Source organism: Urtica dioica, chromosome 9 (assembly GCF_054948205.1).
Source record: "Urtica dioica subsp. dioica isolate 48M chromosome 9, U.dioica_male_clone48M_v1_H2, whole genome shotgun sequence".
In the NCBI taxonomy this organism is placed as follows: domain Eukaryota; kingdom Viridiplantae; phylum Streptophyta; class Magnoliopsida; order Rosales; family Urticaceae; genus Urtica; species Urtica dioica.
The window spans coordinates 17,787,021-17,811,367 of NC_142764.1; positions in this window are offsets into that span (position 1 = coordinate 17,787,021).

Below are 24,347 nucleotides of genomic sequence, written 5' to 3' on the forward strand. Positions count from 1 at the left end.
CCCTCACAAGTCTCTTAATGCTATCTAGACTGATATGACCAAGTCTTAAGTGCCAGAGGTATGTTGATTTTGTTATATCGGAGGATTCAGAAAGTTTGATCCTCTTTGGCTCCCTAATTAGATCGTTATCTATTTCGGTGTCTAAAAGAGAAGGTTGAGTGGGGTAGATATAGAAAAGAGCATTCTTCATACATGCATCAGTGACAAAAGAATTATTAGGAAACGAAATACGAATTCCATTCTTAATGAACTTTAAACAATAACCTTGCTCAAGAAGACGAGCAACGGATATTAAGTTCTTCCCAAAGGTAGGAACAAAATAAACATTATTTAAGTTTAAAGTGCGGTCTTCAAGAGACAGCGTCACGGATCCTACAGCCTTCGCAGACACCCGGCTCTCATCACCCCATTTGAAGCAGAAGTCGCCTTCCTCTAAGCTTTTGGTTTTCTTGAAACCATTCAAGGAACAACAAATATGGTTAGTAGCAGCAGAGTCAAGAATCCACGTTGATACATTATCAGCTACTAAGCATGTTTCGGTAATTAGTACAATACTATGTTCCTTTGCTTTGAGGTAGGCATAACAGTTCTTCTTCTTGGCCTTGTGAGGTCTCTTCTTAGATCTAGAGGGGGAGGCTTTGTGCTCAGCAGCATGTGCCTCTCCTTGATTCCTCTTTCTCTTAGTGAGTCCTTCAGTAGTCACTACAAGAAATACCACATTTAGCGACGAACCTATTAGCGACGATTAAGTCGTCGCTAATAAATCGTCGCTAATAACCCTTTTAGCGACGATAAAATCGTTGCTAATTCTTTGGTGCGAAAAATATTGAAGTTTGGCGGCAAAGATAATTAGCGACGACTTAATCGTCGCTAATTCTTTTTTGTCGTCGCTAAGTTCGCGGGAAAATAATTAGCGACGATAAATTCGTCGCTAATTATTTCTGAATTCATTTAGCGACGACAAATTCGTCGCTAAAGATGTTGAATTAATTTCGAATTTTAAAGAGGGAAAAATCCCTCCAATTTAATTAAGATGAAAACATTTAGCGACGATAAAATCGTCGCTAATGATTGTTTTATCGTCGCTATACAATTAGCGACGACAGAATCGTCGCTAAAGGGCATCCAATTTATGACGAATTTTAAAGAGGGAAAAATCCCTCCCATTAAATTAAAACGAAATGATTTAGCGACGATAAAATCGTCGCTAAATGTATGAAATTTACTAATAGCGACGATTTCATCGTCGCTAAATGTCTGGTTCACGTAAGTTCATTTAGCGACGAATTGAAATCATTTAGCGACGAAAAAATCGTCGGTAAATGTCTTTAAATACCAAAAACGCGACCCAGCTTCCCCATTCGCTCAGAAACCCTAAATTCTACTTTCTCTCTCTACTTTCTCCCTCCTCCGGTCTGTGCCTCGTCCGCCGTGTGTCGCCGACGCTCCTCCGCCGTGTGCCTCGCCGGTAAGTCTCTCTCCTCACTACTTCTCTCTCTCTCCTCACATCTCTCTCCTAAAGTCCCTCTCTCTCCCATTACAGCTCATCCTCCGCCGCTCCTCCGCCGCTCCGCCGCCGACGCCGACGCCGCTCCACCACCGACGCCGACGCCGCTCCCCTTCTCTGGCCGCGCGCGCTCCTCTTGATCTTGATCGGTAAGTTTTTTTTTTTTTAAAACTATATATATATATATATATATATATATATATATTAGTTAGTTAGTTATAGGATTAATATATATTAGTTATAAATTTATGTATATATTAGTTGTATATGATTAATATATATAGGATTATAAACTTTAGTTATAAATTTATTTTAATTAGTTATAGGATTATAAACTTTAGTTATATATTTGTTATAAATTAGTTATAAATGAATTATATAATTTTAGTTATAAATGTTTGTTATATATTTTTTAGTTATAATTTTAGTTATAAATGAATTATATAAGTATAAATTAGTTATAAACTTTAGTTATATATTTGTTATAAATTAGTTATAAATGAATTATATAATTTTAGTTATAAATGTTTGTTATATATTTTTTAGTTATAATTTTAGTTATAAATGAATTATATAAGTATAAATTAGTTATAAATGAATTATATATTTTTAGTTTAGAAATTTGTTATAATTTATATTTTTAGAATTATATATTTGTTATACCAAATATAAATTTTATAAATTATAAATGAATTATAAATATTTGTTATAAATTTTATAAATTATAAATGAATTATATATTTGTTATAAATTTTATATTTGGTAAAATTATGTAAAAACAATTAGTTAGTTTATGTAAATTAAATGGAATTGTATTTAATTGTTGTTAGAAATGATTAAAAATGTGATGGATTATGAATTTTAATAATCGAACCACTGTGGTTGGATTTATTGTTAGTTTTAGGATGTTTCTATGCAGGTTTTAGTTAAACGCTTGATGCCGGGTTGTTAAGTTTATAGGGGAGGTTCTGTCGAAATTTCGGTAGGATCGATCGTGAAATTATAAAATAAAATCCGAAAACTACTAAATTTTGAAATGTTCAATCTATAGGTAAAATGAGTTATCCAAATAGGAATTGGATAATCGAGGACCAACGTTTAAGCGTTGAGTTTGCGGCTGGCATGACAGAGTTCATGGCAATGGCCCGACAACACGTAAATGTCGAAGGACGAGTTAAGTGTCCATGCAAGAGGTGTAACAACGTGTTGATGCAAAAAATTCCCGATATAGAGAATCATCTCTTTATCAGAGGATTTAAGAGGAATTACACGAGGTGGAACTTTCACGGGGAGGAAGAAGATGACGTAATGCAGTATCAGACGGAGTACAGAGGAGGAGGGATGTTTGATGCTGTACACGATATCTTAGATCACAACGACGTAGACGGTGACGATGACAGTATTGACCCGAATGCAGAATACCAGAGTGGACAGTTCGATGACCTTTTCAGCGACCTGAACACAGAATTATGGCCGGGTTGTACGGAGTATTCGTCACTCTCATTTGTTGTCACGTTGATGCATTTGAAAGTGATGAACAAGTGGACGAATAAGTCGTTTGATCAGCTTCTGAAAGTACTGAAAAAATCTCATCCGATCGACAACACGATTCCAGAGTCACATTATGAAGCAAAGGCGAAATTGCGTCGATTTGGTATGGGTTACGAGTCGATTCACGTTTGCAAACACGATTGCGCGTTGTTTTGGAAGGACAACGCCAATCTAGACGAGTGTCCAGTTTGTAATGAGAGTCGGTGGCTGATGAAAGACGGTGGAAAAAAAGTAGCGCATAAAGTGTTGCGCTACTTTCCACTGAAAGATCGACTTAAGCGACTGTACGCGAGTCGGCACACAGCTCTAGAGATGCAGTGGCACGAGAATGAACGCATTAAAGAGGATGGTGTACTGCGACATCCTGCTGACGGAGCAACGTGGAAGGAGATCGACCGAAAATATCCCATGTTTGCGGCAGAACCGAGGAACGTCCGGCTTGGACTTGCCGCCGATGGTTTCAACCCATTTGGTGACATGAGTTTATCGTACAGTATGTGGCCGGTAGTCTTGACTGCGTACAATTTACCGCCGTGGTTGTGCATGAAAACATCGTACTTGATGTTAACATTGCTTATACCAGGTTGTAGTGCGCCGGGTAAAGACATGGATGTTTTCTTACGACCGCTGATTGATGAGCTGAAGGAATTGTGGGAAACCGGTGTTGTGTTGAGAGATGGTTCGACCGGTGAGCTATTCAGGTTGTTTTCCGTACTTCTATGGACGGTGAATGATTTTCCAGCGAGAAGCAGTTTGTCGGGATGGAGTGGTCAAGGGTACCTTGCTTGTCCGACGTGTAACAACGACACACCATCTTTCAAGGCTCGAAACAAGATTGTTTACTGCGATCATCGTCGATTCTTGCCGTTGTTACACCCGATGAGGAAGAGCAAACTGTACAAGGTACGAAATGAGAAACGACCACCACCAGTGAGAAAATCAGTGAGCGATATACTTCGACAATTGCGATTAGTGGGAGATGCAACCCCGGGGAAGCACCCTGACTTCGGCGGGAAGAAACGAAAGCGCGATGCGAGTGAGCTGAATTGGACAAAGAAAAGTATTTTCTTCGAGTTGCCGTATTGGTCGAGTCTTACGCTGAAGCATAACCTCGATGTAATGCATATAGAAAAGAATGTATGCGACAATCTTCTGGGTACCTTGCTGAACATCGAGGGGAAGACGAAAGACACAGATAAGGCGCGGTTGACTTTGGCGGACTGGAACATAAGGCACGAGCTTCATTTATACCAAGAAGGAGATAGATGGATGAAACCGCCTTCGTCATACACTCTGACACCTTCAGAACGGAAGCGGTTTACTGAGTTCTTGAGATCTGTCAGATTTCCCGATGGTTTTGCGGGGAATTTGAAGAAGAATGTTACCGCGGATGGGAGGTTGACGGGTTTGAAGTCTCACGATTGTCACGTGATTATGCAGCGCCTATTGGCTCCTGCTATTCGTCCTTTTGTGGAGCGAACAATTCGAGATGCCATAATAGAGCTCTGCAACTTCTTCAGACTTATTTGCTCTAGAACGCTGGTAATTTCAGACATTGAGAAGGCGCAAGAGGATGTGAAGCTTATATTGTGTAAGTTGGAACGAATTTTCCCGCCTGATTTCTTCACAATCATGGTTCATTTGGTAATGCATCTACCGGAGGAGGCAATTAACGGAGGTCCAGTTCATATGCGGTGGATGTACCCATTTGAGAGATACCTTGGAACGCTCAAGAACTTTGTGCGTAATCGAGCTAGACCAGAGGGTTCAATTGCCGAAGCCTATGTTGTAGATGAAGCATTGACATTCTGCTCAAGGTATCTAGAAGGCGTTGAGAATCGTTTCAACATGCCCCAACGAACAGACGTCGCGTCTAACTTCGAAGGTGTCGAACGGGAGTTATCGGTGTTTCAGTCATCAAGTTGTCGGCCTTACGGGAAGATGACCACGATACGCTTAGATGAGAATATACGATTGCTCGCTGAGTGGTACATTTTACGAAATTGTCCCGAAATTGACGATTTCATGAGGTAAATGAGTGAAATAAATGAACTTGAATTATATTTATACGAAGTGATGTATTAAATGAACATGAATTTTATTTCAGTGAACACATAGATCTCATGGAATTAGAAGGTCGGCCAGATGTTGAAGAAGCGCATCGACTTGAGTTCCCAAAGTGGTTTTGGGAAAAGGTATTTCACTACCAAACTCAAAAAATATGAGATAATTACTAACCGACTCGTTAATGGTTGTATGTAGGTATTTCGCATGAGCCAAGACGGATTATCCGTTACCTCCGAATTATATGCATTGGCATTGGGACCACATTTCGCACCACAGACGTATCCGTGTTGTGTAGTGAACGGGGTTAAATTTATCTCTCGTCAACGTGATAGCAGAAGAACAACTCAGAATAGCGGGGTATGTGTACCAAGTGAAGGAGGTCACGACTTCTACGGTCAAGTAGAAAACGTCATTGTCTTGACGTATCAGAACAATTGTCGCGTCGTCTTATTTCAATGTTGTTGGTTCGGTGATCAAGATCCGAGGACAATAACTTGACAAGCGTGTATGTGGAAAAAGAATGGTACAAAGACGAGCCATTTATTTTGGCAACTCAAGCGAAACAAGTTTTCTACTTGGAAGATAACTTGAATGGTCCTGATTAGCGAATCGTTGAAGAGTGTAATCATCGAAATGTGTGGGATCTTCCTGATATTGACCTCATTCTTGGTCAATCTTCATCTTCAGTTCAGTTGTCAGTAGAACCGTTAGATTTAGATTCACTGTCAACGCGTCATCAGTCTGCGATACCAGAGCCCGTGAGCAACGACGCAGTGAACTTTGTTGTCGCACGAAAATGAACAACTATTTAAAACCTCGGGCGGTTCGATCCAAGGCCGGACCAAGTGATCGCACCCGGGCCAAGAGTGTGAACTCGATAGTCTCGAGCTAGGGTTTTCTCCGATCAACCCGCCTCTCGGGAGAGGTAGGGGGTGAAGAGGAGGAGTGACCGTGCCTTGGTTGTCGGCTGCCTACGTACCCGTGTGTGGGATCAGGTCAGAACGTAGTTCAAGCGTGTAGGACGCTGTGTGAGGCGCGGAGCCTTGGTGGAGAAACGTGCTCGACGAAGGAGACGGGGCTCGAGGAGTCCTCGGCGGCGTCTCAGGACTTCGGAGATCGCGTATGAGAGAGAGAATGTGTGTTTTCTCTCTTTTGGAGACGTGGAAGACTCTAAGTCAAGAGTTCCTTGTTGTGGCGGAGATTCCGGATGCGTAGGCGATCCCTAGTCGGAAATGCCGGACGCGTAGGCGATTTCTTGTCAGAAATGGCGGACGCGTCTAGGGTGCTAGACGCATAGGCGATTTTCAGTAGAAAACCGTTAGAGCACTCGTGGGCTCAAGATTAATCGCTCGATCAAGAGAGGCGGCACTCGGGAGTCCCCGGAAAGTGCTTCAGAATCTCCGAGAGCGAGAAATCGTGGAGAATCCGCTTCAGGCCAAGGATGGCATCTAGAGAAGCGGAGAGAAGTCTCAAGTTCCTTGAGAAAGAATGGGATGGGATTTCCCCTCAATGAGAGAGGGTATTTATAGGTGTTTGGGGGCCTTAGGAGGCTCCTTTTTCGTCCATGTGGGACTAGGAACGCGCGCGCCATCAAGTGGAGGCGCACGGCGCGCGCGGCGCAGGGGGCGCGGCGCGCGGGTCACCAGGCGCGGCGCGCGATGCGCGGCGCTGGATGTGCGGCGCGGGATGCGCGGCGCGGGCGTGTCATCGCGCGGCGCGCGGTCTGCCTGGCGCGGCGCGCGGGCTGCTGTGCTTGGTTGGCCGGCGCGGCTGCGCGCGCGGCGCATGGCCCGTCTCGTCGGGCTCTTGCGGGCCTTCAAATACCATTCTTGCCATATGAAATATGAAGGTTTCTACTTGGCGAGAGTGACTCGATTCGAGGAGCGACTCGAGGCTCGACTCGAGGAGTGAAGCTCGACTCGAGGCTCGACTCGAGGAACAACCCAAGGCTCGACTCGAGGAACGACTCGGGGCTCGACTCGAGGGGCATGAGGATTTGGCACGAGGACTTGTCAGTCGACTCGTGAGAGAAGGCTCGCCGCTCTTTAGGACCTCCGGCCTGACCATCGGCCCTTTGAATGGCGTGTCTTCTTGGCGTCTCGGGTTTTCCGAAAACGACCGACAACATTAGCCCCCCAAGTTCATTGCTCGGGAGGCCCCGGGCGGTGAACTTTTAGTTGTTTCCGCCGGGTGTTTGAGGAAAATAGACTTTCCAGAGCTTCACTGTTGCGAAGCCTTTGTGATTATAAAGAATACTCTCACAATTGCTAGTGCTCTCTCTCGCTTTTCCGTCTCTCTCGACACGAGTGTGTGATCGACACGTGGAGGAGGATCCAAGCGGATAGGAGGCGTAACTCAACGTGGGCGAGGCCAACGCGCTTGCGTTCGTCGCTCTAGCCCCGGAGCAAATGGGATATGCATGCGCAAGTGGGGCGTGCATTTGTGTGGAGGTGTGCCGGCGCATCGCGGCTTATTGATCTTTTGGCAATGTTACGCCCGAGTTAACCTTCGATGGCGTTTTGTTTGATAATATCATCAATCCGGAGTCCATGGGACTCGATGGTGACTAGCAGGGTGACGATTGTGTAATCGTGACCTATTAGGGGAAGATCATGGCTTCCGTCTCGGCCAGCTTGGAAGGTGACTGCACTTTTGCATTTTGCAAAGGCGTACTCATTCCGAGGTCTCGAAGACGGAGGTTGATGATGCGGGCTGATGCTTCGAGAAGACGGAGTGGCACCTGGCGGAAGGCTCTGCCGCACCGGAGGGCTTCGACTGCTCGGGGATAAACGCTAAAAGTTTGACCACGCATCAAGCATAAGTCGGCCTCACGGGGCATCCGCCATTCTCGCCTTGGTGACGCTTCTTCGTCTGCGTTCGGAAGATCGGCCCTTATTCCCCAGGCGCGAGCGCGGGTCTCTATTTTGGCTGACCTGTTCTTCAGGTCGCTCCAGGTGTTTGTTCGAGGAGTGGGACTCGACTCGAGGAGACTGACTCAAGGCTCGATTCGAGGAGCGGAGCTCGACTCGAGGATACTGACTCAAGGCTCGACTCGAGGAGCGAAGCTCGACTTGAGGACACTGAATCAAGTCTCAACTCAAGGAGCGAAGCTCAACTCGGGGAGCCGACTCAAGTCTCAACTCGAGGGGCTAGGCTCGACTCGGGGAGCCGACCCAAGTCTCAACTCGAGGGGCTAGACTCGACTCAAGGAGACTGGCTGGTCATTAAGGAATATGACTCCACTCGAGGAGCGATGCTCGACTCGAGGAGTATAACTCGATTCGAGGAGCAAGACTCAACTCGGGGAGAATGACTTGATGAGTGATGCTCGACTCGAGAGGGGTGACTCGAGGAGAGCGACTCGACTCAAGGAGCATGGCTCGATTCGAGGAGGGTGTGACTCGACTTGAGGAGGATGTCTTGACTCGAGGAGCAGTGCTCGACTCAAGGAGAATGATTTGACTCAAGGAGCAAGACTCGACTCAAGGAGCGTGACTCAACTCGAGGAGCGAGGCTTGACTCGAGGAGAATGACTCGACTCAAGGAGCGAGACTCGACTCAAGGAGCGTGACTCAACTCGAGGAGCGAGGCTTGACTCGAGGAGAATGACTCGACTCAAGGAGCGAAGCTCGACTTCGAGGAGAATAACTCGATTTGAGGAGCGAAGCTCAACTCGAGGAAAATGACTCGACTCGAGAAGCGAAGCTCAACTCGAGGAGAGTGACTTGTCTCGAGGAGCAAAGCTCTACTCGAGGAGACTCGACTCGAGGAGCGAAGTTCAGCTCGAGGAGACTAACTCGACTCGAGAAGCGAAGCTCGACTCGAGGAGGATGACTCGACTCAAGGAGCGAAGCTCGACTCGAGGAGATTGACTCGTTTTGAGGAGCGAAACTCAACTCGAGGAAAATGACTCGACTCGAGAAGCGAAGCTCGACTCGAGGAGGATGACTCGATTTGAGGAGCGAAGCTCAACTCGAGGAAAATGACTTGACTCGAGAAGCAAAGCTCGACTCGAGGAGGATGACTCGACTTGAGGAGCGAAGCTCGACTCGAGGAGAATGACTTGACTCGAGGAGCGAAGCTCAACTCGAGGAGACTGACTCGACTCGAGAAGCGAAGCTCGACTCGAGGAGGATGACTCGACTCGAGGAACGAAGCTCGACTCGAGGAGAATGACTTGACTCGAGGAGCGAAGCTCAACTCGAGGAGACTGACTCGATTTGAGGAGCAAGGCTCGACTCGAGGAGAATGACTCAACTCGAGGAGCGAGGTCTCAGCTGGTTCAGGCCGAGCGAGGTTCTTGCTCAGAGGCGGGTGTGATTGTGCTTAGTCGGCGGTGGTGAAGATGACATGAGTTGCGCCTTGTATGGCTGTTCAGGTGCGTTCCGATTAGTCATCATACACAGCGCCTTGCGGTGACTCAGAGCGCGTCATTAGAGACGGCTGCGTGCGTTGTTTTAGGCATCGTAGGCACGTCATGAGGGATGGCCTAGATGCGGCATGTAGGTTACTTAGGTGTGTCACGAGGGACGACTTGGTTGTGCCATGTGGGCGTCTTAAGTGCGCCATGTAGGCGTCTTAGGTGCGTCATGTAGGCGTCTTACGTGCCCCATGTAGGCGTCTTAAGTGCGCCATGTAGGCGTCTTATGTGCGCCATGTAGGCGTCTTATATTGCGCCATGTAGGCGTCTTACGGGCTGCGCCTTTACGCGTCTTACGTGCGCCATGTAGGCGTCTTAGGTTGCGCCATGTAGGCGTCTTACAGGTTGCGCCTTTACGCGTCTTACGTGCGCCATGTAGGCGTCTTAAGTGCATCGCGAGGGACGGCTTTAGCCTGCATCTCGGGGATGTCTCTTGGGCGCACCGCGGAGGCGTCTTTAGCCTGCATCTCTGGGATGTCTCTTGGGTGCGCCGCGGGGGCGTCTTTAGCCTGCATCTCTGGGATGTCTCTTGGGCGCGCCGCGGGGGCGTCTTTAGCCTGCATCTCGGGGATGTCTCTTGGGCGCGCCGCGGGGGCGTCTTTAGCCTGCATCTCGGGGATGTCTCTTGGGCGCGCCACGGGGGCGTCTTTAGCCTGCATCTCGGGGATGTCTCTTGGGCGCGCCGCGGGGGCGTCTTTAGCCTGCATCTCTGCGATGTCTCTTGGGCGCGCCGCGGAGGCGTCTTTAGCCTGCATCTCGGGGATGTCTCTTGGGCGCGCCACGGGGGCGTCTTTAGCCAGCATCTCGGGGATGTCTCTCGGGCGCGCCGCGGGGGCGTCTTTAGCCTGCATCTCTGGGATGTCTCTTGGGCGCGCCGCGGGGGCGTCTTTAGCCTGCATCTCTGGGATGTCTCTTGGGCGCGCCGCGGGGGCGTCTTTAGCCTGCATCTCGGGGATGTCTCTTGGGCGCGCCACGGGGGCGTCTTTAGCCTGCATCTCGGGGATGTCTTACGGCGCGCCACGGAGGCGTCTTACGTGCACGCCTGTTCCCGTTTTGTGTTCGGGTGTTTTGTTTTGATGGAGCGTGCTTTCTTTTTGTGGAGCGTACTTTCTTGAGGATTTTGAGCGTACTTTCCATTGCCTATGGCACTAGCCCCCCGAGTTTTGGGTTTACAAGTGTAACCTTTGATGATTAAAAATCTTTGATAAAGTGGATTTTGAAAGAAAAACATCGAACTTTATTAATATTGCAAAAAATTGGAAATCCTAAAACGTTGGCTCGTAGGCCTTATTGAATGTTTAGAAAGCAAAGAAATAAAATGGGGGGATCGCTGGCTAGTGGTAGTACTCTCTTCCAGTGTTCCACATTCCACAGGCGATAGATCGATGTCTCGTCCATGTATGACCTGGTAGACCGTGGGGGGTCCCTGATGAGGACGCCGTTACCTTGCACTTGGGTGTCATGCAGGTGTCTTTATGGACTTCGCGGAGGACCTTGGTCGACTCGACGCTATCTCTAAGTTGAGAGATCGTGTTAACCGTCTTTTTAGCGGTCTTTCCATCGATTCCTTGGATGTAACATATTCTGGCTTGGGATTGGTCTCCAGCCATGACGCCGATTCCATTCTTGGTAGGGAACTTCACCAGTAGGTGGTATGTTGAAGTGATTGCCCTTAGCCGGTTCAACGTGGGTCGCCCAACGATTACATTGTAGGGGGACTCTTGGTCGACCACTAGGAATGGGACCATGTGAACGACTTCAATGCTTCCGGGAGTTCCGAAGGTGACCGGTAGATCGATGATGCCTTCGGTCATGACTCTCTCCCCAGTGAACCCGAATAGAGGCGTTTGGGTCGGAGTTGGGCGTAGCCCCCCGAGCTTCATGCGCTCTAGGGTGGACTTGAAGATTATGTCGGCAGCACTGCCGTTGTCGATGAGAACTCTTTTCACCAAGTTATTAGCTACTTGGGCTTTGAGCACAATTGCGTCATTGTGCGGATGCACAACTCGCTTGGCCTCTTTGTTGGTGAAATGCATCGTCTCATGAGGCACGGACGGAGGTTCTTCATACGTGAGGTTGACGTGCATAGCAGCGTCTTCTTGAGCCACGGCCCTTAGGAATTTTTTCCGTTGTCGGGCCGAATCTCCATCTTGTGGACCTCCAAATATGGTGGTCACAACGTGGAGTTGTGGATTGGCATTGGCAGTAGCCGTGGTTCGGTCAGCAGAAGCGGCTGTTCCTCCTCCCCTGCCAGACTGTGGTCTGTTCGAGGTGGGGCCCGCAGCGCTAATCATGCGTAACACGAACTCTTTTAGCTCACCCCGTTGGATCAATGCCTCGATCTGCCTTTTAAGACTATAGCATTCAGAGGTCAAGTGACCGTATTCCTGATGGAACTCGCAATATTTAGATCTATCGCGAGTCGCGGGATCTTTGTTCATTGGAGCCGGGGGAGTGAACTTGTCACGCGCTAAAGCTAGGATTTGCTCCGGCGTTGTGTTCAACGGTGTGAACGACGAGTAGCCCTTAAAGTCTTCCGCAAGTCGCGGCTTCTGGGGCATCGGAGGTCGTCTATTAAAAGTCTGACCTCCTCTGTTTCGCCTTTTACGGGAGTTTCCTTGCTCGTTGCTAGGCTCGTCTCGGTGGTGAGGGCTTTGATCATTGCCCTTGCGACCATCGAGGTAATCTTCGACTCCCATGAAGGTCTTGGCTCGAGTCATTAACTCGGCCATGGTAGAAGGGACACGGCCGACGATGGACTTAAGGAAGTCACTTGTGCGCAAGCCTTCAGTGATGGCGGTGATTGCGTCTTTGTCGTCAAAGCGGTCGACCTTATTCGATTCTTCAGTGAATCGGGCGAGGTATCGTCTAAGAGACTCGCCATCCTCTTGCCTGATTGACCACAGGTACATCTTGGTCTTCTTTTGGACCATAGACGTAGCGAACCGTGCTAGGAACATGTCCTTCAGGTCTTTGAACGAGCGGATGCTTCCCGGCCTTAGGTTCTTGAACCACTCGAAGCCGGGTCCGGAGAGGGTAAGACTAAAAGCTTGGCACATAGCGCCGGGAGTGACACCCTGCATCGTCATCCAGGTTTCATAGTGCTGGATGTGGTAAGCAGGATCTGCTTTTCCATTATATGGAGCGAGGTTCGGGAGTTTGAAATTTCCCGTACATACCTCGGCCAATATCTGAGCCGTGAAAGGCGAGGACTTCTCCTTAACGACCCCATAGGCACTTCCACCTATTCCGTGTTCTCGGAGATCTCGTACTTCATTCCGAAGATTGTGGATCATTGTGATCACATCGAGACCGGTAGTCGGAGTAACTCCCTGCTCGGGAGGAGTCACCTGTCGTCTTTCATTTGACCCTTGACCCGTGCGGCGGTTCCCGTTGGTTGGGGCTGCTACGGGGACGTTTGGCCGAGAGCTTAGTCGCTCTCTTAAGTCATCGCCACGCTCAATGCGTTGGGCGGTGAGGTGATCCCTAAGATCGGGGCTGGACATACGGAGGCGCAGGCTTTGTCTGCGACGGCGCGCTCTCCGCGTGCCCTGACTCTCCGTAACATTTTCCCTTTGACCTAGTCGGTTGAAGGCTGAGCGTCGGGAGTTTCCCTCTTGAGAAGCAGCCGGTGCGTCGCCTTTCCGGGGTAGGGGATTCGAAGGACCGGCTTCAAACACGGCGGGGTGTTCCCCGTCCTTCGTGAGAGAAGTCTCGATGTCCTCTAAATCGCCAGTACCCTCGTAATCAGGGTCGCGGTCGCGGCTTTCCTCGTTGAGGTTCTCAGGATCCCCGTTGGGGATTATCGCGTCACGCATAGGTTGCTTTGTAGCCAGTTGGCTGTGGTACCTTGCGTTCCTCGCCTTTAGTTGGCGGATACTCTCCTCTAACTCCATGATGCGGTTGTCCCTGCTATCAGGAGATGGAGATGGTGAGCGGGTCGAGCTCTCTTCGTGGAGCGACTCTTCGTCACCATGCGCTCGGGAGCGCAAGAAGTATTTCTTGGTCCCAGTGACGTTTTCGGGGTTGTTCACGCCCTCAGAACGTACAGGTGGTTGGTTACTCATCGTTTCTCAAGTTCGAGAAGGTTGAGTTCGCAGAAGAAGATGAACAGAAGGGATTTCGGGCTGAATAGGTCGGGAAGTCCCCTCCTTCTAGCGCCAAAATGTTGTCGCACGAAAATGAACAACTATTTAAAACCTCGGGCGGTTCGATCCAAGGCCGGACCAAGTGATCGCACCCGGGCCAAGAGTGTGAACTCGATAGTCTCGAGCTAGGGTTTTCTCCGATCAACCCGCCTCTCGGGAGAGGTAGGGGGTGAGGAGGAGGAGTGACCGTGCCTTGGTTGTCGGCTGCCTACGTACCCGTGTGTGGGATCAGGTCAGAACGTAGTTCAAGCGTGTAGGACGCTGTGTGAGGCGCGGAGCCTTGGTGGAGAAACGTGCTCGACGAAGGAGACGGGGCTCGAGGAGTCCTCGGCGGCGTCTCAGGACTTCGGAGATCGCGTATGAGAGAGAGAATGTGTGTTTTCTCTCTTTTGGAGACGTGGAAGACTCTAAGTCAAGAGTTCCTTGTTGTGGCGGAGATTCCGGATGCGTAGGCGATCCCTAGTCGGAAATGCCGGACGCGTAGGCGATTTCTTGTCAGAAATGGCGGACGCGTCTAGGGTGCTAGACGCGTAGGCGATTTTCAGTAGAAAACCGTTAGAGCACTTGTGGGCTCAAGATTAATCGCTCGATCAAGAGAGGCGGCACTCGGGAGTCCCCGGAAAGTGCTTCAGAATCTCCGAGAGCGAGAAATCGTGGAGAATCCGCTTCAGGCCAAGGATGGCATCTAGAGAAGCGGAGAGAAGTCTCAAGTTCCTTGAGAAAGAATGGGATGGGATTTCCCCTCAATGAGAGAGGGTATTTATAGGTGTTTGGGGGCCTTAGGAGGCTCCTTTTTCGTCCATGTGGGACTAGGAACGCGCGCGCCATCAAGTGGAGGCGCACGGCGCGCGCGGCGCAGGGGGCGCGGCGCGCGGGTCACCAGGCGCGGCGCGCGATGCGCGGCGCTGGATGTGCGGCGCGGGATGCGCGGCGCGGGCGTGTCATCGCGCGGCGCGCGGTCTGCCTGGCGCGGCGCGCGGGCTGCTGTGCTTGGTTGGCCGGCGCGGCTGCGCGCGCGGCGCATGGCCCGTCTCGTCGGGCTCTTGTGGGCCTTCAAATACCATTCTTGCCACATGAAATATGAAGGTTTCTACTTGGCGAGAGTGACTCGATTCGAGGAGCGACTCGAGGCTCGACTCGAGGAGTGAAGCTCGACTCGAGGAACAACCCAAGGCTCGACTCGAGGAACGACTCGGGGCTCGACTCGAGGGGCATGAGGATTTGGCACGAGGACTTGTCAGTCGACTCGTGAGAGAAGGCTCGCCGCTCTTTAGGACCTCCGGCCTGACCATCGGCCCTTTGAATGGCGTGTCTTCTTGGCGTCTCGGGTTTTCCGAAAACGACCGACAACAAACTTGTTGGAGAATATTGAAGAAGAAGAGTTTATCGATGATGAAGAAACTGAGGACGAAGATTTGATGGAAGAAGATGATTTGTCAGACGACGATGATTGATAGTATATAACGTTTTTCATTTACTTACTAAATTAACTGATTTAAATCATTAAGAATGCATAACCAAATAATTTTTTTTTTGAATTTCAGATGGCTGCGGCTACAGGAGCTGGAGGCAGCGGAGGCGGGGATGACTTCTTAGCCCGTCTCCCGAATTATTGCCAGTCGGCGCCCGTACGTGATGGCGTCGAAGAAGAAGACGAGGATATCGAACCGGCCGTGCGTGGGCCGACGGTCGGGCTTCGATCTGAGCGTGCACGGCGCCCCGGGGTGAAGGAAGTCGTTATTTATAACGAGGACTTTCAGTTGTTCTTGCAGCCAGAGCGCGAGATGGATCCGGATCTCGCGACGTTCGCGAACACGCTCGGGTTGGTCGTCCGAGACAAGATCTCGCCTACGGTCCCAAGGTGGACGAATGCGAACGTGGGGCCGGCGAAGGAGGCCGAGATCCGAGCAGCGATTCGAGACAAGTACGACATTCGAGTCGATGGTGATGCAACCGGGAAGAAGAAGGCGATTGTCGATGCGGCAATCATTCGAGACGCGAAGACTCGTCTTCGCGATTGGAGGCATACATTGCGTTCGTGGTTCGACATCGACTGCAAGAGCAGCGTACAGGTGGCACGGTCGCTGAAACCGAAGACCGTTAAGCTCGACACCGAATGGGAGACGCTGATACAACGATATACGAGCGATGAATTTAAGGTAATATCGAATAATTTTCGTTACTCGAATGTTTATTAAACGATTTGTTATTTACGTGTACGTTTACTTATATTACAACAGGCTATACAAGCGAAGAATAAGGCGAATCGCGCGAAGAAGAAGACGAAGACTCGACAGGGGACGATTGGGTTTTCGACCCACCGCATGAAAAACGTAAGTTTTATGTTTATATGATACATCAAATCGTTAAAATTATCTAACACTTGAAGTTTTGTTTACATGCAGAAGAGCGTCGAGACAGGCGCATTCGAGAGCTTGTTTGCGAACTACAAGCGCCAACATCAGTCCGACAAGTCTGAATGGCTGACTCCTGAAGCCTCCGCACGTTATGTAAGTTTACATTTATTTTTCTTATTTTTCGATTAATATATACTAACTAGTTAATTATATAAGGATCGACTGGTCGCTAGGTTCAACACGTTGCGAGCGGAGGCTGAGCACCAAGGAGCGGACGTTGATATTTCCGTTCTAGAGCAGCAGGCGATCCGCGATATTATGGGTTCGCGGACTGATCACTTGACCGGCGTCGGACGTTTGGTGCCACAGGGAGCACGGATGGCGGCTGAAGTCGCTGAAGTCTACGGTTCGGAGGCTGGGACGTCGTAACCAGGATATGTCTCGCAGGAGGTGTTGGCATCGACCCTCGCCGCATTCGCCGAGACAATACAGAGTCAGGTGCCCGGCCTCAACCTTAGCTCGTTCATGTCCCAATTTCCGCAGAGTTCGCAGCAGGCTCCGTCATCCCACAGCCAGCAGACTCCGACGGCCGACGTCCACACTCCGACGCCCGACGTCCGCACTCCGACGGGCGGCCAGCAAAGGACTCCCGACGCCAGCCAGCAGACGACGCCCGGCGGACCAAGTCAGTCTACTCCGACGCCGCAGCCTGCAGAACTTCAGCGCCAGCAGAAGAGCGTTTCTCGTCGAGGAGGGGGAAAACGAGTGGCGGGACGACAAAGCAAACGTCGCGACTAGTGGTTTATTAGTTGTTTTGTGTATTTATTATTTACATATTTCTCGATAACCGAAAACGTACGTAACCGGATTTTATATAGTTGTTGATTTGGATAAAATAATTTAGTGATTTTTCATTTTAGAATTTCACAACCAAAAAACCGTAAAAAAAAAATAATTAACGACGAAAAAAAAAAATAATAATAATAATTAGCGACGATAAAATCGTCGCTAAATATCATTCACACAACGTTTTAGCGACGATTTTGTCGTCGCTAATTACCGCGGGAATTTTTCCCGCGGTAATTAGCGACGACAAAATCGTCGCTAAAACTCTGTTTCACAACGAAAAAAACTTCTCGTCACAACATTTAGCGACGACTTTGTCGTCGCTAATTGACGCGGGATTTTTTCCCGCGGTAATTAGCGACGACAAATTCGTCGCTAATTGTCTGTTTCAAATTGAAAATAAACTTCTGGTCACAACATTTACGGACGATTTTATCGTCGCTAATATCGTCGCTAAATATTTACCGACGATTAAATCGTCGCTAAATATATTTAGGCACGGCGAATTAGCGACGATTTTTATCGTCGCTAATATCGTCGTTAAATACATTTAGCGACGATTTTAGGGTTATTATCGACGAATAAAATCGTCGGTAAATGTTGTAAATGTTGTAGTGAGTGTGAAGCTCCTTCATATGCTTGGTAACAATGTACTCTAGCTTGTTCGTGGAATAGTTCATCTTGAAGGTATCAAGAGATGCGGGGAGAGTTTCTAAGATCATATCTATGATACTCTTCCCATCATTCTTAGATCCTAGGATTTCCATTTCATTCAGATAACCAATGATCAGTATCATAAGGTCTCTGACAGGAGTCCTAGCCTTCATGTGACAGTTCATAAACTGTCAGACTTCTTGTTGCCTTACTTGACGCCTTTGCCCACCAAACATCTCATGGAGATTGTAGGGCATTTCAGCGGTAGTCTCGATTTCACGATGTTGTTGTTGCAACATATTGTTCATTGATGCTAAGATATAGCATCTCGCAATCTCATCGGATCGAACCCAGGCCGCTAAGGCGTCTTTGTCCTCTTGAGTCGAATCATCATTCGTTTGAGGAGGACACGGGTTGGTGAGTACCCATTTGTGCTTGTTAATGGTAATGATGATATTGAGGTTACGTTTCGAATCTACGTAGTTTTCGTTTTCGAGTTTGTTCGAGGAAAGGATGGTTGAGAGATGGTTGAGAGACATGTTGCTTAATTAAGTTGAAACAAGTTTATGATTTAGTCTTTGGTTTAGGGTTTAAGTTTCTTTAAGACTTGATAAAATCCAAAGGTGTTATAAACCAAACGATAATTTACTTCCTCAAGAGAAGGCCGCAAAAAATCTCCATTTATAAGTAAATGACACATCATTAATGCTTAGCCAAGATGTCAATACACCAGTTTTGACTAGCCATCTTTTAAATTGGTTTGATCACTCACATCCTTTCGCAGAGCCTCAAGGGAGGATTACTAGGGATTGAGCCTAAGTGTGCAACCAACCACTTAGTCCAAAAGATCAACTTTGAAAAAACAATCCCCCAAGAGGAGGCCTTGTCTTCATCGTCTCACTCTCGGATGTAGCTCATTGAGCAATGATCGAAGTAAAAACGCCATAGAGTACTCTCATTTAAGAGAGGGCCACAAGAGTGACTCTTAGTCTCACGTTAATTACTTCTTTCATTAGTGTTGGGGATCGTGGGTTACAAACAACGAATATAACCCTCCCACTTAGTTTTTGGAGTTGGTATATCGACTCTTATAAGTTCGGAAACGAATTTCCTAGTTATAGAGCGATAGAGCGGACAACTAGAAAAGAATCCTAGAGGTTCATGTTCAGAGCAGTGTTAGTGCATAAAGGCACAAGGTACATACTCAGATCTTTTCCTATTTTCTATTCGGGGAAAGTGCATGAGGGAAGTGTGAACTTCAACTCATTCGAACACTTGAAAGTTTGAGATTACACATCTTTTTACTTTTCGGCTCGTTTACAAGGAGACATCCCACTCAAATTTTCAAGAGCATATAGATTTTGAACATATGTGATATAGATATAGTTTTGAAAACATTTTGAAAACTTATTTGATTTGGATGACAAAATATTTTCAAGTTTGAAAACGAAAACAGTTTTTCAAAATTCAAACTAGTTTTGTAAAAATTAAATTTCAATTAAACTTTCAAAAATAAAAAAAATTTAATCTCTCACATTATGTTTATAATCTTATAAAAAACATTTTTTCTCAAGAAAATTTTCTCATTAGAGTTCTATAACTCATGGTGGTGGGGCTGAAAATCCGGATTTCTAAAAACTGGACTTTCGGAACAGCCGCGCACCTCGGTGTAAAATTGCCATAACTGTCGGTTCCGATGTCCTCTTGACCTAAAACCGGTGGCATTGGAAAGAGGATAAACAGACCTTTAATTTGATTCAAGAATCATTAAATTCCGATTTATGAGCAGATAGTTATTCCACTTTTACTGCGGGTTTTACTCGAGCTTGAAGAAAACAGAAATAATTAAAGTTCAGTTTATGAGTACGTAAAAAGAATCGAGTGTAATGGAACGTTTTAGAAAGTTGTTAAAGCTTTTATTTGTGTTTTATTAACAAGTTAACAACATGGCATAAAAGAAATAACAACAAGCATAAAACGATTCTAGTAAATAAAAGAAACTAGGAAGACAAGATAACTAGTCACAAAAATTTACCGAAATTTTCTCAAACTTAAAAACACGTTTTTCAATATAAAAAAGTAAAAACTTTTAGAACTGATTCTAATGTGTTTTAATAACATCCCAAATTCATAGAAAATCAACATGATTTTTAATTTAAAGGCATGAGCAATAAATTAAAAAAAAAAAAACTAAGAAAACAATTCTAACTTGTCACAAAATTAGTAAACTTTCGAAAACGATTTTCAAGCTCATTATCTTAAATACACGCACATGCATATCTTTGACCATAGCTATGATACAATTTGTTGGAATTGATCTAGGGTTTAAGAAAAAGTTTAACACTTCGGAATTGATCTAGGGTTTAAGAAAAACGATTTTACTAACCTAGACAAAGAGCAAGTACACGTAAATAAAAACTATTATGAGCATATTAATTTTACTAACCTTTTTAGAAGCTTGAACGTTGAGAAGCTTTTGGAAGGTTGCAACGTTCGTCTCCCCTCGCAGCACGTCTCTCTTCTTTCCTCGGGAACTCGAGCAACCACGAAAGTTTCTATCACTAAATCACTCGAGAGAAAAGGAATTAGTGATTGAGCACTTTTAAACACAACGACTCTAGAACATGTCTAAGAGTCGAAGAGCTAAAATCACTAGGTCAAATGAGGACCTAGGTGCCAAAACAAAAACGAAAAATAACTAGAGAGAGAGAGAGGATCGGCCAAGTCTAGAGAGAGAAGCTCTCAAATCTCTAAAACTTGGAATGAATTGAAATGAGAAGAATAAGGCCCCTATTTATAAGAGAGGCTTTACCTTCAATAAGCTAGTTTTCTCTTTTATAGAATATCACATATTCATGAGCAAAATTGCCTTATTTCCTCTTTCATTTGGGCGGCCAAACAAGGCTTCTAGAAGCCTTGGATTTGTTTCCTCTTTTGCTTCCCTTATGCCTTTGCTGAAAATTCCATTTCCTCTTAGAGGGAATTTGTTTCCTCTTTTTCTTTTGGCTAGTATCTTCATACATTAATGCAAAAAATAAACTCTCTTTCACACTAAGGGCTGCACGAATTTTATCTCCCATTTCCTTGGGTTGGATGGCCAAAAGCCTTCTAGAAAGGCTTTCTAGATTTTTCTTTACTTGTTCATGACAACATAAGAAAAGCCCATTAAGAATTTTCAAGTAAAATTCTATAAAATGAAATTAATTCACAAGGCCCAATGAACACATCATGGCCGAGTGATTTAAGTCATCATATGACCATGTCAAAAAATTTATTGACATTCATTTCATGCCATGTCCATTTTCGTAAAACTTGTCTAGTTCTTGTTTTGACTTAGCTTCTAGTTTAACTATTCCTACTCGATATGATTTGTGACAGTGACCTCATGGATCCAAATGAACAAAGCTTGACCTAAATACTTGGACTCAAAAGTTCACAAACCTTTTCCAAGTTTAGCTTAATGCCAACTGACTCCACTAAAGAGTTGACACTGAAAATCTCTCGGTTCAAATGAATTTATTTTCTACTCAAGAATTCAACCTAATTATAATGAGTGGATCCACAGAATATTATCAATGTTTACCCTTGATGAATATCATCAGCTTGTCGGGATTTACAAAATTACCATTTTACCCTTCTAGATGTTATTTCCTCAACTCCTTTGTCGCTTGTGAATAAGTTAGAAACAATGTATTGACGAGGAGCTAACAAGTCACATTGTTTCATCCAAAAGAGTGAAGACTCAGTTTGGACACTAGCCAGTTCATTTATTCACATTCCAAGGAACAAAGCATGAGGTGATATACATTGCATTTCAGCAATCTTGTACATGAATTCCATATCTATGAGAACTTCACAAAGTTACTCATCACATCTTCATAACTTAGTACTTCACCAATAGGTCATGTTCGGAATCACATAGTGAGTCCGAAATCTGACTTTCTCAAATGAAAATACGTAAGCTATGAAATGACATGTCTTATTTCAGGATTAAGGTAAGCAAGATGCAATTCGTACGTAGTGACTTCGAGACATAAGAGGTTAAATGGTTTGTTCTTATTTTGTCTCTAGAAGTGCACTGGTCAATTCAGTACCTTCAGAAGATACCTAGAAGAACTATAGAGTCTCGAACTCTCAATGCCCCATAACCAGACATCATAGATTCTCCTAACAATCATACTGAGGTCAATAGTCGTTTGACCCTTAGATTGCGAATATATCGTTTTAAGCAAACTACGAAGAGTTTGTTCATGCAAATCTACATTTGTCTCTTCGTAAGTTGTTAAGTTTGTTTATGGACTAAAGACTAATGTTTTATCATAAAGCTTCAAACAGACAAGGAAGAATGAATGAATGTTTCAACTTTTTATTAATGAATAAGCAATTACAAGCAAGAGTCTTCGTGAGACTTTATTACATCAAATGTACAAAATAAAGACTACAACTCTTCTTGTGGGCACCATTGACAACAAACTCCCACTTGACTCAAAGAAGATGTGTGTAGTCTTTCATGCCTAATCCCTCTCGATGTTTGTCGAAGACCTTGTTCGCTAGGGCCTTGGTGAATGGATCAGCCAGGTTGTCCACCGTTGAGATCTTCTTCACTTCCACGTCTCCGCGCTGCACGATCTCTCGAATCAAATGGTATTTCCTCTCAATATGTTTAGAGCGACAGCCCCACTATTATCACAATAAAGGGTCATGGGCTCGTCGATGTTTAGAACAACTTCCAAATACTTAAGGAATTTTCTAAGCCATACAACCTCTTTGGATGCTTCACAAGCAGCCACGTATTCTGCTTCCATTGTGGAGTCAGCAATGCAAGATTGCTTGATACTCCTCCACACAACAGTACCACCATTAAGGATGAACACAGATCCCGAAGTGGATTTCCTGGAATCCTTATCCGGGTGGTCCCTTGCGCCCGAGCCAGCCGAATGGGTCTCCTCGCCCACGCCCGAGCCAGCGGAATGGGTCTCCTCGCCCGCGCCTGGGCTGGCCGGGTGGTCCCTCGCGCCCGCGCCCGGACCGGCCAGACAGGCCCCTTCGCTCGCGCTTAGCCCGGTCAGACGGACCCCCTCACTCGCACTTGGCCCGGTCAGACGGACCCCCTCGCGCGCTCCCTGCCCAATGGGCCCGTCCGGGCCCCCTCCTTAGGCGCCCAAAGAAAATGGGCCGGCCTCACCAGCCCCCGGCCCGATGGGGCGCTCCCCCGGCCCGGTGACGCGCTCCTCTGGCCCAGCAACGCGTCCCGGCCCATGGTTGGGCGGGCTGTCCTCGCGCGGCCCAGGCCCGTCAACCCCTACGGTTTGGGCGGGCAGCATCTCAGCCGCCGCCCCTCGGCCGGCGCCTCCCGGCCGGCACTGGCGTCCGTCGGGCCGTCCTCGTCCAGCACCGATGCCTCGTCCCCGGCGCGCTCCCAGCCCGGCGCGGCCCCGCCTGACGTGCACAGTCCCTCAGCGGCGCCAGTGCGCAGCCAGTCGAGCCCCGCCCCTGGGACGCGGCCTCTCCCACGCCGGCACCTGTCCAGCCAAGGTCGACCAGGACCCGCGCGTCCACCCCTCGGCTCGCCTCGCCAGGGGAGCCCTCGCCGGAGCCTAGCGAGACGGCCCCCTCACCGCCCGGCCGGGTCTGTCGCGCGCGGCCCGCCAAAGCCCTCCTGGGCGCTTCCCTCAGTCGTGCGCCCTTCGTCCAGGCTGCGCAAGGCCCTCCCGGCGCTCGCCTCATCCGAGGAACGCTCGTCCCGGTCGTGCTGGGCGTCCCCGGCGCGCGCCTTGCCCAGCGCCGCCCCTGCGTCGCCCGGGGTCTGTTCAGCCGGTCCAGGTGGCGCGATAGCCTCGTCGGCCACCGGGTGGACGTCCTCACCGGTCAACCACGCATCAACGGAGGAGAAATCACTGGCGCCCGAGCCCATCGTCGCCCGTCCGAAAAAAACCAAGCCCAAAGTTTGGAGAAATTGGCGATCGACGGGAGGTGGTGAAAATTGATCCAAGAGATCGTCTAGGGTCTCATGCGAATTTTCAAGAAAAAAGGTAAAAATGTCCTCAGGGGGCCCACACGTCGATAGGTGATTAGGGGACCCTATGAGCACGTGTAACGAGAAACACGTTGGAAAACGAATAAAATAATGGTAAAAAGGGCTTACCGATTCAACACGAGGCATTCCGACGAGACGGTGAAAGGCGGAGCTCACTTGAGTTTACCACACGGGTTACGCCCGGCGGCAAACACGATGGGCTAATGTTATCGGCCCAACACGACCCAATGACGCATTCGGCATTTCGAGCGGCCGGACAAACTCGCCCGGCCAAAGGCCGGCCGAAACTACCCGGCCAATGGCCGGCCCAACTTCACTTGGCCATTGGCCGGCCCTGACGCTTCATTCGGCCATTGGCCGAGTGAATCTCATTCAGCCAATGGCCGGCTCAACTTCACTCGGCCAAGGGGCCTTCAAAACGTCCCTTGGTCGCCTATAAATACGAGGCTCGACCCCTCGAGACAGGTAATCCGAAATTGAGTACCGAAACGCTGCTAAAATCATGTCACTTGTTTCTCTCAAGCTTCGGCTCTCTAAACACCTAACCTCTTTTACCCACCTTAATCCTACTAATGTTGAGCGTCGGAGAGGTTAACAGAGGCACTCCCTATGTTTCCCCTTTGTAATTCACACACTCTTTCCTGCTTTTCAGGTGTTAAGACGAGGCAAGCATCATCAACAGCTAAGGGACGACTTGGGATACCAAGTCCGACACGCTCGAGCCAAAGCGAGATCACTTGTTCCGGTCTTGGATCTAACC